The sequence below is a fragment of the Lolium perenne genome, chromosome 2 (genome assembly GCF_019359855.2).
Source record: "Lolium perenne isolate Kyuss_39 chromosome 2, Kyuss_2.0, whole genome shotgun sequence".
Lineage (NCBI taxonomy): Eukaryota > Viridiplantae > Streptophyta > Magnoliopsida > Poales > Poaceae > Lolium > Lolium perenne.
In genome coordinates, this window is record NC_067245.2 from 88,329,700 (window position 1) to 88,341,728 (window position 12,029).

Below are 12,029 nucleotides of genomic sequence, written 5' to 3' on the forward strand. Positions count from 1 at the left end.
CTGGAGCAAGAACTCTTGTTAGTGGTGTCGAGGAGATCGACACGTCGCCTGAAGACCCGATAGTCCACCTCTCTCCCACGTACCATGGCGTGGAACCTCGGGGCGAGGTTCCTTGTTAGTGGTGTCGATTGTAACAACCCGGAAAAATCCTTAAATAGATTTTCTTCGCTGCTTGTTTTTCCGCGTTGTTCCAGTGTCTTGTCATCATCATCATGCATATACCATCTACATGTTTTGGTAAAATAAAATCATTTTCAAATCCAACATTATTTTGAGTTTCTCTCGTATGGTTCTATAAAACTTCCCCTGTGCTTATTTGATAAAACATCAACAGATAATATTCATGAAAAACTTTCAAAACTCCTTTTCAAATCCTGACAAAATTCTTGAGTAGCAAATATCTTTAAAACCTATTTTTTTCTTTTTCTTCTTTTTCTTTCCAAGCCTTTTTCTCTGGTCCTAGCATCGTGGCCTTGAGTCCATCAAGCAAAACGCTGGTGGTGTAGCCTGTTCCAGAGTTTCCCTGTTTGTCTTCTACCTCACGAGCAGGAGACCTGCGTGAGCCCTCCACCAAACGCCCCTCATCACATGCACCCCTTTCTCTCCTCTTTAATCCCCAATCAGAGCCCAAGCAAACCCTAGCGCTCCTCTTGTTCCTTCTTTCTGCCGCCGCCACTTTGTCCTTCCTCGATCCCCCCTTTTCTCCCTCAACCAGCAAACGGAAGCACCACCTCCATCTCATCAGGGCCCCGCCGCCACAAGCTCTTCCATGGCCATCCGCGTTTGGGAAAAGCTGCACCTCGTCTACCTCACCAAACTCCGCCCAAGGACTCGCTCCAAATCGTCTAGAATTGAGCTCGCGGTTGACGTCTTCCTCCTCGTCCGCCACCCTTCATCGACGATTCCGTCACCGACGTTGCGCCTCCGTTCAAGCCGAGCATGGCTTTAAACTCCTGGTCGCCACCGTGCCCGCCGTCTACGTCTTCGACCATGTCCGCGCACACGCCAAGGACTCCAAGCACGTCTGGTTCCTGTTCTGGCCTCCTGGCATCTGCTTCTTCCCGGATAGGATCACGAAGTGGTGTTGTGAGATACGACAAGTTCTTCTGCAGCTTTCCACAGGCGAGCCCTCTCTCTTCACCTATTTTACTCTCTCCCTCGCACTGCTATCCTTATGTTGCGCTTCTTTATCGAGTCACGTGTCCTATTCCACTTGTTTACCATAATAATCTTATATGTATCATTCCTTACCCATAGCCGTAGCTTGATGTATGAGCCTTGCGAGTCGTAGGCGTGTTTAGGCTCTGTTGTTTATATCGATCTGTTATCGGGATATGTTGGGTTGTTGGGAGGTTATCACATGCTATTTCAGTTGTTGGAGATACACATGCTTTACTTAATTGTTAACAACTAAAATTGTAAGCAGAGGCATCTGTGAGCCCCTTTGCGAAAGCATCGGAACTTTGACTTGCTAATGTCCCCTAGGACCCGAGTTCTTGTTATCTGTTCCGAGATTGAGCGCTCTACCCATGCGTGGGGACGATTATTGGGACCCCCCCTCACCCATTACCATTTCTCAAGTCTGTTGAAAAGGGGGCCACAACCTTGGTTTTATTTGCCTATACCATGTATGCAATGCTTTACTTACTGTTGCCTTCGGGTGTTTACTTCCTGTTGCCTTCGGGTGTTTATATTCTGTACTGTACCCCGCGGGACGTTTAGCGAAAGCGTGTGGTTCGCACGCCTAGCCGCCGTCGCAAACCCTGAGTCCTCTTCGGAGTACGGCCGGACTTCGATACGGGTAGCTTAGTCGGGTGGCCCCCCTAGACTTTCTTGTTGAACTGGGAACGGTCTTGTTGTGAGACATCCACCTGTCGTAAGTGGGTCGAGCATGCGTATGGTTACATTTGGGCAACCCCTGCAGGGTGTACATCTTATCGATAAGCCGTGTCCGCGGTTATGGACGACTTGGAATTGTATAGCTTGATCATAGAACAACTTACACCTTATACTTGTTGTTAATAATCTGATAATAACTTGCGTAGTAATATAGCATTACTACAACCGATACCTAATAAAACTTGTCCACCGTTGAGTGCCTTTTACATTGCCTCTTCGCAATTGTTGGAGGGGATATGTGTAATCGGCTGGGTTATGTTTGTGTAGTATTTTATCTGTCACCTTGTGCGCTCTCTTATCTTATCTGATTAGACGGATGTTGTAGCGTGTCTCTATTGGTTATAGCTTTGCTGCCGCTAAACCTACCATATAGCCCCCGGCGATATATATATTATACTCGCCCGGCGAGCATAGCCATTTCTAGTCTCGCTAAGTACGTGCCGGAGTTCGTTCCTTGGTACTTACTCTCGCCTTTTCCCCTTTCTCTTTTGCTTCCTCCCTCTTGTCGGCAACCGATGGCCCGACTTTGTCAGGTACAAGATGACGACGTTAGCAAGGTTACCCTTCCGGCTTGGCCTGGGCAGGGTTATGGACGCCACTGGTTATCTTGAGGACTCTTAGTCCAATTTGTATCTTGTCCGTACTCGGACGTATTCGATCTTCTGTATGATTTGGATCTTTGTATTGTATATTTGTATCTTGACTCGTTGGAGTCGTTGTTATAATATATGTATCTTGTGGGCTCTATTGTAATCCTGTTGTAATGTTACCGCTCGTGTTAATTCCTCTGGCATCACGTGTGTGATCCGTCGCGCACGTCGTGTCGGAGGGCGTCTCTGAATCGATATCATGCGGATTTCGGCGGGATCGCTGGAATCCTCATGGTACCGGTTCCGGGGCGTCACACTCCTCCATTGTTGCTGAGCTTAATCCTTGTGGATCTCCTTCCCCCTCCAACCAATCTTGCCCTAATTTTGAGGATAGGTGGAGGAGACCCCGATCTATAGTTCTACCAAGAGAGATTTCACAAATACTAGCTATTCCTTAGTGGATCTTGGTGGTAGGGTTCCTTTGGTGGATCTTGGAGAAGAGATCCTTTGGTGGATCATTGGGGAGTTCCTTTGGTGGAGCCTTGGAGAGTTTCTTGGTGGAGCCTTGGAGAGTTTCTTGGTGGAGCATTGGAAGAGTTCCTATGGTGGAGCATTGGTGATGGGTTCCTATGGTGGAGCATTGGAGATGTGCAGCTATGGAGTCTAGCTTGGTGATGTACTAGCTCCATAGGGTGTTGGGAGCATCCTTGTGTGTGTGGAGCTCGCCCCAACCTTGTGAAGGAATCACCGCCTCGACCGGTGCCTTAGTGGAAGAGGGAGAGCACCTCCGTGGAGCTCTCTCGAGGAAGAGGGTGAGGCCTTCCTTCGTGGTGTGGCCGCCTAGTCTCTTGTGTGAGACTAGCACCTCCTCAACGCAGACGTACCTCCTTTAGTGGAGGGAACTGCGGGAAACAAACCTCGACTCTCCTCGCGCCCCCCGGTTGTCTCGCTCCTCGCTTTTGTTATCTTGTTGATTCCTTTAGATGTTGCACATGTTCTAGCTTCATTGTAGGATCACCCCCATTGCTAAAAGTCACACCTTTACCTTCCGTTGCATAAAACTTGAAAAAGACTAAAATTTGCCATAGCGCCATTCACCCCCCTCTTGTTCGCTACGTGATACGCGTACAGCATGCGACCGTTGGGAACCCCAAGAGGAAGGTGTCATGCGTATAGCGGCAAGTTTTCCCTCAGTAAGAAACCAAGGTTTATCGAACCAGTAGGAGCCAAGAAGCACGTTGAAGGTTGATGGCGGTGAGATGTAGTGCGGCGCAACACCAGGGATTCCGGCGCCAACGTGGAACCTGCACAACACAACCAAAGTACTTTGCCCCAACGAAACAGTGAGGTTGTCAATCTCACCGGCTTGCTGTAACAAAGGATTAGATGTATAGTGTGGATGATGATTGTTTGCAGAGAACAGTAGAACAAGTATTGCAGTAGATTGTATCGATGTAAAAGAATGGACCGGGGTCCACAGTTCACTAGTGGTGTCTCTCCCATAAGATAAATAGCATGTTGGGTGAACAAATTACAATTGGGCAATTGACAAATAGAGAGGGCATGACAATGCACATACATGATATGATGAGTATTGTGAGATTTAATTGGGCATTACGACAGAGTACATAGACCGCTATCCAGCATGCATCTATGCCTAAAAAGTCCACCTTCAGGTTATCATCCGAACCCCTTCCAGTATTAAGTTGAAAACAACAGAAAATTGCATTAAGTATGGTGCGTAATGTAATCAATAACTACATCCTCGGACATAGCATCAATGTTTTATCCCTAGTGGCAACAGCACATCCACAACCTTAGAACTTTCTGTCACTGTCCCAGATTTAATGGAGGCATGAACCCACTATCGAGAAAAAAACTCCCTCTTGGAGTTAAGAGTAAAAACTTGGCCAGAGCCTCTACTAATAACGGAGAGCATGCAAGATCATAAACAACACATAGATAATAGATTGATAATCAACATAACATAGTATTCTCTATCCATCGGATCCCAACAAACACAACATATAGCATTACAGATAGATGATCTTGATCATGTTAGGTAGCTCACAAGACCCGACAATGAAGCACATAAGGAGAAGACAACCATCTAGCTACTGCTATGGACCCATAGTCCAGGGGTGAACTACTCACTCATCACTCCGGAGGCGACCATGGCGGTGAAGAGTCCTCCGGGAGATGAATCCCCTCTCCGGCAGGGTGCCGGAGGCGATCTCCTGAATCCCCCGAGATGGGATTGGCGGCGGCGGCGTCTCTGGAAGGTTTTCCGTATCGTGGCTCTCGGTACTGGGGGTTTCACGACGAAGGCTTTAAGTAGGCGGAGGAGATAGGTCAGGGGCCACACGAGGGCCCCACACGTTAGGCTGGCGCGGCCAAGGCCCAGGCCGCGCCGCCCTGGTGTCTGGGCACCTCGTGGCCCCACTTCGTTACTCCTTCGGTCTTCTGGAAGCTTCGTGTGAAAATAGGCCCCTGGGCGTTGATTTCGTCCAATTCCGAGAATATTTCCTTACTAGGATTTCTGAAACCAAAAACAGCAGAAACAAAGAATCGGCTCTTCGGCATCTCGTTAATAGGTTAGTGCCGGAAAATGCATAAATACGACATAAAGTATGCATAAAACATGTAGATATCATCAATAATGTGGCATGGAACATAAGAAATTATCGATACGTCGGAGACGTATCAGCATCCCCAAGATTAGTTTCTGCTCGTCCCGAGCAGGTAAACGATAACAAAGATAATTTCTGGAGTGACATGCCATCATAACCTTGATCATACTATTGTAAGCATATGTAATGAATGCAGCGATCCAAACAATGTAAATGACATGAGTAAACAAATGAATCATAAAGCAAAGACTTTTCATGAATAGTACTTCAAGACAAGCATCAATAAGTCTTGCATAAGAGTTAACTCATAAAGCAATAATTCAAAGTAAAGGTATTGAAGCAACATAAAGGAAGATTAAGTTTTAGCGGTTGCTTTCAACTTGTAACATGTATATCTCATAGATAGTTGTCAACATAGAGTAATATAACAAGTGCAATATGCAAGTATGTAGGAATTAATGCACAGTTCACACAAGTGTTTGCTTCTTGAGGTGGAGAGAAATAGGTGAACTGACTCAACAATAAAAGTAAAAGAATGGCCCTTCGCAGAGGGAAGCATCGATTGCTATATTTGTGCTAGAGCTTTGATTTTGAAAACAAGAAACAATTTTGTCAACGGTAGTAATAAAGCATATGTGTTATGTAAATTATATCCTACAAGTTGCAAGCCTCATGCATAGTATACTAATAGTGCCCGCACCTTGTCCTAATTAGCTCGGATTACCTGGATTATCATCGCAATGCACATGTTTTAACCAAGTGTCACAAAGGGGTACCTCTATGCCGCCTGTACAAAGGTCTAAGGAGAAAGCTCGCATTGGATTTCTCGCTATTGATTATTCTCAACTTAGACATCCATACCGGGACAACATAGACAACAGATAATGGACTCCTCTTTTATGCATAATCATGTAGCAACAATTATTAATTTTCTCAGATGAGATTGAGGATATTTGTCCAAAACTGAAACTTCCACCATGGATCATGGCTTTAGTTAGCGGCCCAATGTTGTTCTCTAACATTATGCATGCTCTAACCATTTTAGTGGTAAATCTCCCTTACTTCAGACAAGACGGACATGCATAGCAACTCACATGATATTCAACAAAGAGTAGTTGATGGCGTCCACAGGAACATGGTTATCGCACAACAAGCAACTTAATAAGAGATAAAGTGCATAAGTACATATTCAATACCACAATAGTTTTTAGGCTATTTGTCCCATGAGCTATATATTGCAAAGGTAAAGAATGGAAATTTTAAAGGTAGCTGATGTCTACGGGAGCTTCTATTCTTGTAGACAGTGTTGGGCCTCCAAGAGCAGAGGTTTGTAGAACAGCAGCAAATTTCCCTTAAGTGGATCACCCAAGGTTTATCGATCTCAGGGAGGAAGAGGTCAAAGATATCCCTCTCAAGCAACCCTGCAACCACAAAGCAAGAAGTCTCTTGTGTCCCCAACACACCTAATACAATAGGTGCACTAGTTCGGCGAAGAGATAGTGAGGTACAAGTAATATGGATGAGTATGAGTGATAATAGCAATCTGAGTAAAATATGGCAGCGAGTAAACATTCAACAAAACAGTAAACAAACGGTGATTCGATGCTTGGAAGCAAGGCCCAGGGATCCTGCTTTCACTAGTGGACACTCTCAACAATGATCACATAATAGGACTACTCTACACCCTCTTTGTTGGATGATGAACACCATTGTGTAGGGTTACACGAACCCTCAATGCCGGAGTTAACAAGCTCCACAATATTCAATGTTCATATTTAAATAACCTTAGAGTGTAAGATAGATCAACACAACTACACCGAGAACTAACATAGCATGCACACTGTCACCATCACACTATGAAGGAGGCATAGATCACATCAATACTTATCATAGCAATAGTTAACTTCATAATCTACAAGAGATCACAATCATAGCATAAACCAAGTACTAACACGGATGCACACACCGTCACCATTACACCGTGTAGGAGGAATAGACTACTTTAATAACATCACTAGAGTAGCACATAGATAGTATTCAACTTGATCACAAAGAGAGAGATGAACCACATAGCTACAGCGGAGCCCTCAGCCCCGGGGGTGAATTACTCCCTCCTCATCATGGAGGCAGCGATGGCGGTGAAGATGGCGGTGGAGACGGCGGTGGAGATGGCTCCGGGGGCAATTCCCCGTCCCGGCAGGGTGCCGGAACAGCGACTTCTGTCCCCCGAATTGGACTTTCGCGATGGCGGCGGCTCTGGATGGTTTTCTCTGTTTCCGTCGAACTCCCCGATGTTTTTAGGTCAGGGACGAATATATAGGCGGAGAGTCGGAGTCGGAGGGGCCACGGGGTGCCCACACCATAGGGGGGCGCGCCCCCCCTTGGGCCGCGCCGCCCTGTGAGGTGGGGCCCCCCTGGCACCCCTCTGACTTTTCTTCGGTGCTCCGGAAGCTTCCTGAAATTATAAGATCTCCGGAGTTGATTTCGTCCGATTTCGAAAATATTTCCTTACTAGGATTTCTGAAACCAAAAACAGCAGAAAACAGCAACTGGCCTTTCGGCATCTCGTCAATAGGTTAGTTCCGGAAAACGCATAAAAATGATATAAAGTGTGAACAAAACATGTTGGTATTGTCATAAAACAAGCATGGAACATCAGAAATTATAGATACGTTGGAGACGTATCAGCATCCCCAAGCTTAGTTCCTACTCGTCCTCGAGTAGGTAAACGATAAAAGATAATTTCTGAGGTGACATGCTACCAACATAATCTTAATCATACCATTGTAAAGCTTATGAGATGAATGCAGCGATTCGAAACAATGTAAATGCAATGAGTAAACAATTGAATCATATAGCAAAGACTTTTCATGAATAGTACTTTCAAGACAAGCATCAATAAGTCTTGCATAAGAGTTACTCATAAAGCAATAAATTCTTAGTAAAAGGTATTGAAGCAACACAATGGAAGATTAAGTTTCAGCGGTTGCTTTCAACTTGTAACATGTATATCTTATGGATAGTTGTCAATGCAAAGCAATATAACAAGTGCAATAAGCAAGTATGTAAGAATCAATGCACAGTTAACACAAGTGTTTGCTTCTAAGATAGAGACAAATGGGTAAACTGACTCAACATAAAAGTAAAAGAAAAGGCCCTTCGCAGAGGGAAGCATTGATTGCTATATTTGTGCTAGAGCTTTGGTTTTGAAAGCAAGAAACAATTTTGTCAACGGTAGTAATAAAGCATATGTATCATGTAAATTATATCCTACAAGTTGCAAGTCTCATGCATAGTATACTAATAGTGCCCGCACCTTGTCCTAATTAGCTTGGATTACCGGGATTATCGCAATGCACATGTTTTAACCAAGTGTCACAAAGGGGTACCTCTATGCCGCCTGTACAAAGGTCTAAGGAGAAAGCTCGCATTGGATTTCTCGCTATTGATTATTCTCAACTTAGACATCCATACCGGGACAACATAGACAACAGATAATGGACTCCTCTTTTATGCATAAGCATGTAGCAACAATTAATTTTCTCATATGAGATTGAGGATATATGTCCTAAACTGAAACTTTCACCATGGATCATGGCTTTAGTTAGCGGCCCAATGTTCTTCTCTAACAATATGCACGCTCTAACCATAAGGTGGTAAATCGCCCTTACTTCAGACAAGATGAACATGCATAGCAACTCACATGATATTCAACAAAGGGTAGTTGATGGCGTCCCCAGGAACATGGTTATCGCACAACAAGCAACTTATAAGAAATAAAATGCATAAGTACATATTCAATACCACAATAGTTTTTAAGCTATTTGTCCCATGAGCTATATATTGCAAAGGTAGAGGATAGAAATTTAAAGGTAGCACTTCAAGCAATTTACTTTGGAATGGCGGAGAAATACCATGTAGTAGGTAGGTATGGTGGACTCGAATGGCATAGTGGTTGGCTCAAGGGTTTCGGATGCATGAGAAGTAATCACTCTCGATACAAGGCTTAGGCTAGCAAGGTTGTTTGAAGCAAACACAAGCATAAACTAGTACATCAAAACTTACATAAAAGACATATTACAAGCATTATAAGACTATACATCGACTTCCTTGTTGTTCAAACACCTCACTAGAAAATATCTAGACTCTAGAGAAACCACTCATGCAATCCAAATTTTAACAAGCTCTATGTATTTCTTCACTAATAGGTGCAAAGTATATGATGCAAGAGCTTAAACAAGAGCACAACAATTGCCAAGTATCAAGTTATTCAAGACATCATACCAATTACTACATGTAGCATTTTCCGTTTCCAACCATATAACAATTAACGAAGCAGTTTCAACCTTCGCCATGAACATTAAAAGCTAAGAACACATGTGTTCATACGAACCAGCGGAGCGTGTCTCTCTCCCACACAAGTATTTATTCAAACAAAAACAAAAACAAGAAACATACAGACGCTCCAAGTAAAGTACATAAGATGTGGACGAATAAAAATATAGTTTCAAGAGAAGGAACCTGATAATTTGTCGATGAAGAAGGGGATGCCTTGGGCATCCCCAAGCTTAGATGCTTGAGTCTTCTTGAAATGTGCAGGGATGAACCACCGGGGCATCCCCAAGCTTAGGCTTTTCACTCTTCTTGATCGCATTGTATCATCCTCCTCTCTTGACCCTTGAAAACTTCCTTCACACCAAACTCAAAACAACTCATTAGAGGGTTAGTGCATAATCAAAAATTCACATGTTCAGAGGTGACACAATCATTCTTAACACTTCTGGACATTGCTCAAAGCTACTGGAAGTCAATGGAACAAAGAAATCCATCCCACATAGCAAAAGAAGCAATGCGAAATAAAAGGCAGAATCTGTCAAAACAGAACAGTCCGTAAAGACGAATTTTATTGAGGCACCAGACTTGCTCAAATGAAAATGCTCAAATTTAATGAAAGTTGCGTACATATCTGAGGATCACTCACGTAAATTGGCATAATTTTCTGAGTTACCTACAGAGAATTTTGCCAAGATTCGTGACAGCAAAGAAATCTGTTTCTGCGCAGTAATCCAAATCTAGTATGAACCTTACTATCAATGACTTTACTTGGCACAACAAAACACAAAACTAAGATAAGGAGAGGTTGCTACAGTAGTAAACAACTTCCAAGACTCAAATATAAAACAAAGTACTGTAGCAAAATAAACACATGGGTTATCTCCCAAGAAGTTCTTTCTTTATAGCCATTAAGATGGGCTCAGCAATTTTAATGATGCACTCGCAAGAAATAAGAGTTGAAGCAAAAGAGAGCATCAAGAAGAAAATTCAAAACACATTTAAGTCTAACATGCTTCCTATGAAAAGGAATCTTGTAAATAAATAAATTCAAGAAGCATAATGCAACAAGCATAGAAAAACTAGACAAGCTCAACTTCAAGATTTTAAGCATATAGAGAGGTGTTTTAGTAACATGAAAATTTCTACCACCATATTTTCCTCTCTCATAATAATGTCCAGTAGCATCATGAGCAAACTCAACAAAATAACTATCACATAAAGCATTATTATCATGAGTCTCATGCATAAAATTATTACTCTCCACATAAGCATACTCAATTTTATTAGTAATAGCGGGAGCAATTTCAACAAAGTAGCTATCATTATTATTCTCATCATCAAATATAGGAGGCATATTGTAATCATAATCAAATTTATCCTCCATAACAGGCAGCACCAAAAGGCTACTATCATTATAATCATCATAAATTGGAGACAAAGTATCATCAAAGAAAATTTTCTCCTCAATGCTTGGTGGACTAAAAAGATCATGCTCATCAAAACCAGCTTCCCCAAGCTTAGAATTTTCCATAGCATTAGCAACAATAGTGTTCAAAGCATTCATATTAATAACATTCCCATTAGCATGCATATAAAGTTCCATGGGTTTTTTAATTCTCTCTTCAAACACATCATGTCCTAATTCAAGATAAAGTTCATAAAGATCTCTCATATTTTTGTTGTTTTCCATTATGCCTAACTAGTGTAAACAAGAAACAAAAAGATGTAATAGCAGGATCTAAAGGAAATAGCTTCGAGCACAAACACAATGGCGCCAGAAAAGTACTTAACCTGGAACCGAAGTATGAGTGCCTTTTACCTTTCCTCCCGGCAACGGCGCCAGAAAAGTGATTGATGTCTACGGGAGCTTCTATTCTTGTAGACAGTGTTGGGCCTCCAAGAGCAGAAGTTTGTAGAACAGCAGCAAATTTCCCTTAAGTGGATCACCCAAGGTTTATTGATCTCAGGGAGGAAGAGGTCAAAGATATCCCTCTCAAGCAACCCTGCAACCACAAAGCAAGAAGTCTCTTGTGTCCCCAACACACCTAATACAATAGGTGCACTAGTTCGGCGAAGAGATAGTGAGGTACAAGTAATATGGATGAGTATGAGTGATAATAGCAATCTGAGTAAAATATGGCAGCGAGTAAACATTCAACAAAACAGTAAACAAACGGTGATTCGATGCTTGGAAGCAAGGCCCAGGGATCCTGCTTTCACTAGTGGACACTCTCAACAATGATCACATAATAGGACTACTCTACACCCTCTTTGTTGGATGATGAACACCATTGTGTAGGGTTACACGAACCCTCAATGCCGGAGTTAACAAGCTCCACAATATTCAATGTTCATATTTAAATAACCTTAGAGTGTAAGATAGATCAACACAACTACACCGAGAACTAACATAGCATGCACACTGTCACCATCACACTATGAAGGAGGCATAGATCACATCAATACTTATCATAGCAATAGTTAACTTCATAATCTACAAGAGATCACAATCATAGCATAAACCAAGTACTAACACGGATGCACACACCGTCACCATTACACCGTGTAGGAGGAA

At 42.9% G+C, this 12,029-nt stretch overlaps 1 long non-coding RNA gene across 1 annotated transcript; it reads left to right on the top strand.

Moving 5' to 3' along the window:
* Positions 1-617: 617 nt before the first annotated feature.
* On the top strand, positions 618-2,644 carry LOC139836024 (uncharacterized). Its single transcript, XR_011751767.1, has 2 exons — positions 618-1,122; positions 2,433-2,644. It is a non-coding gene; the product is annotated as an uncharacterized lncRNA (long non-coding RNA).
* The last annotated feature ends 9,385 nt before the right edge of the window (positions 2,645-12,029 follow it).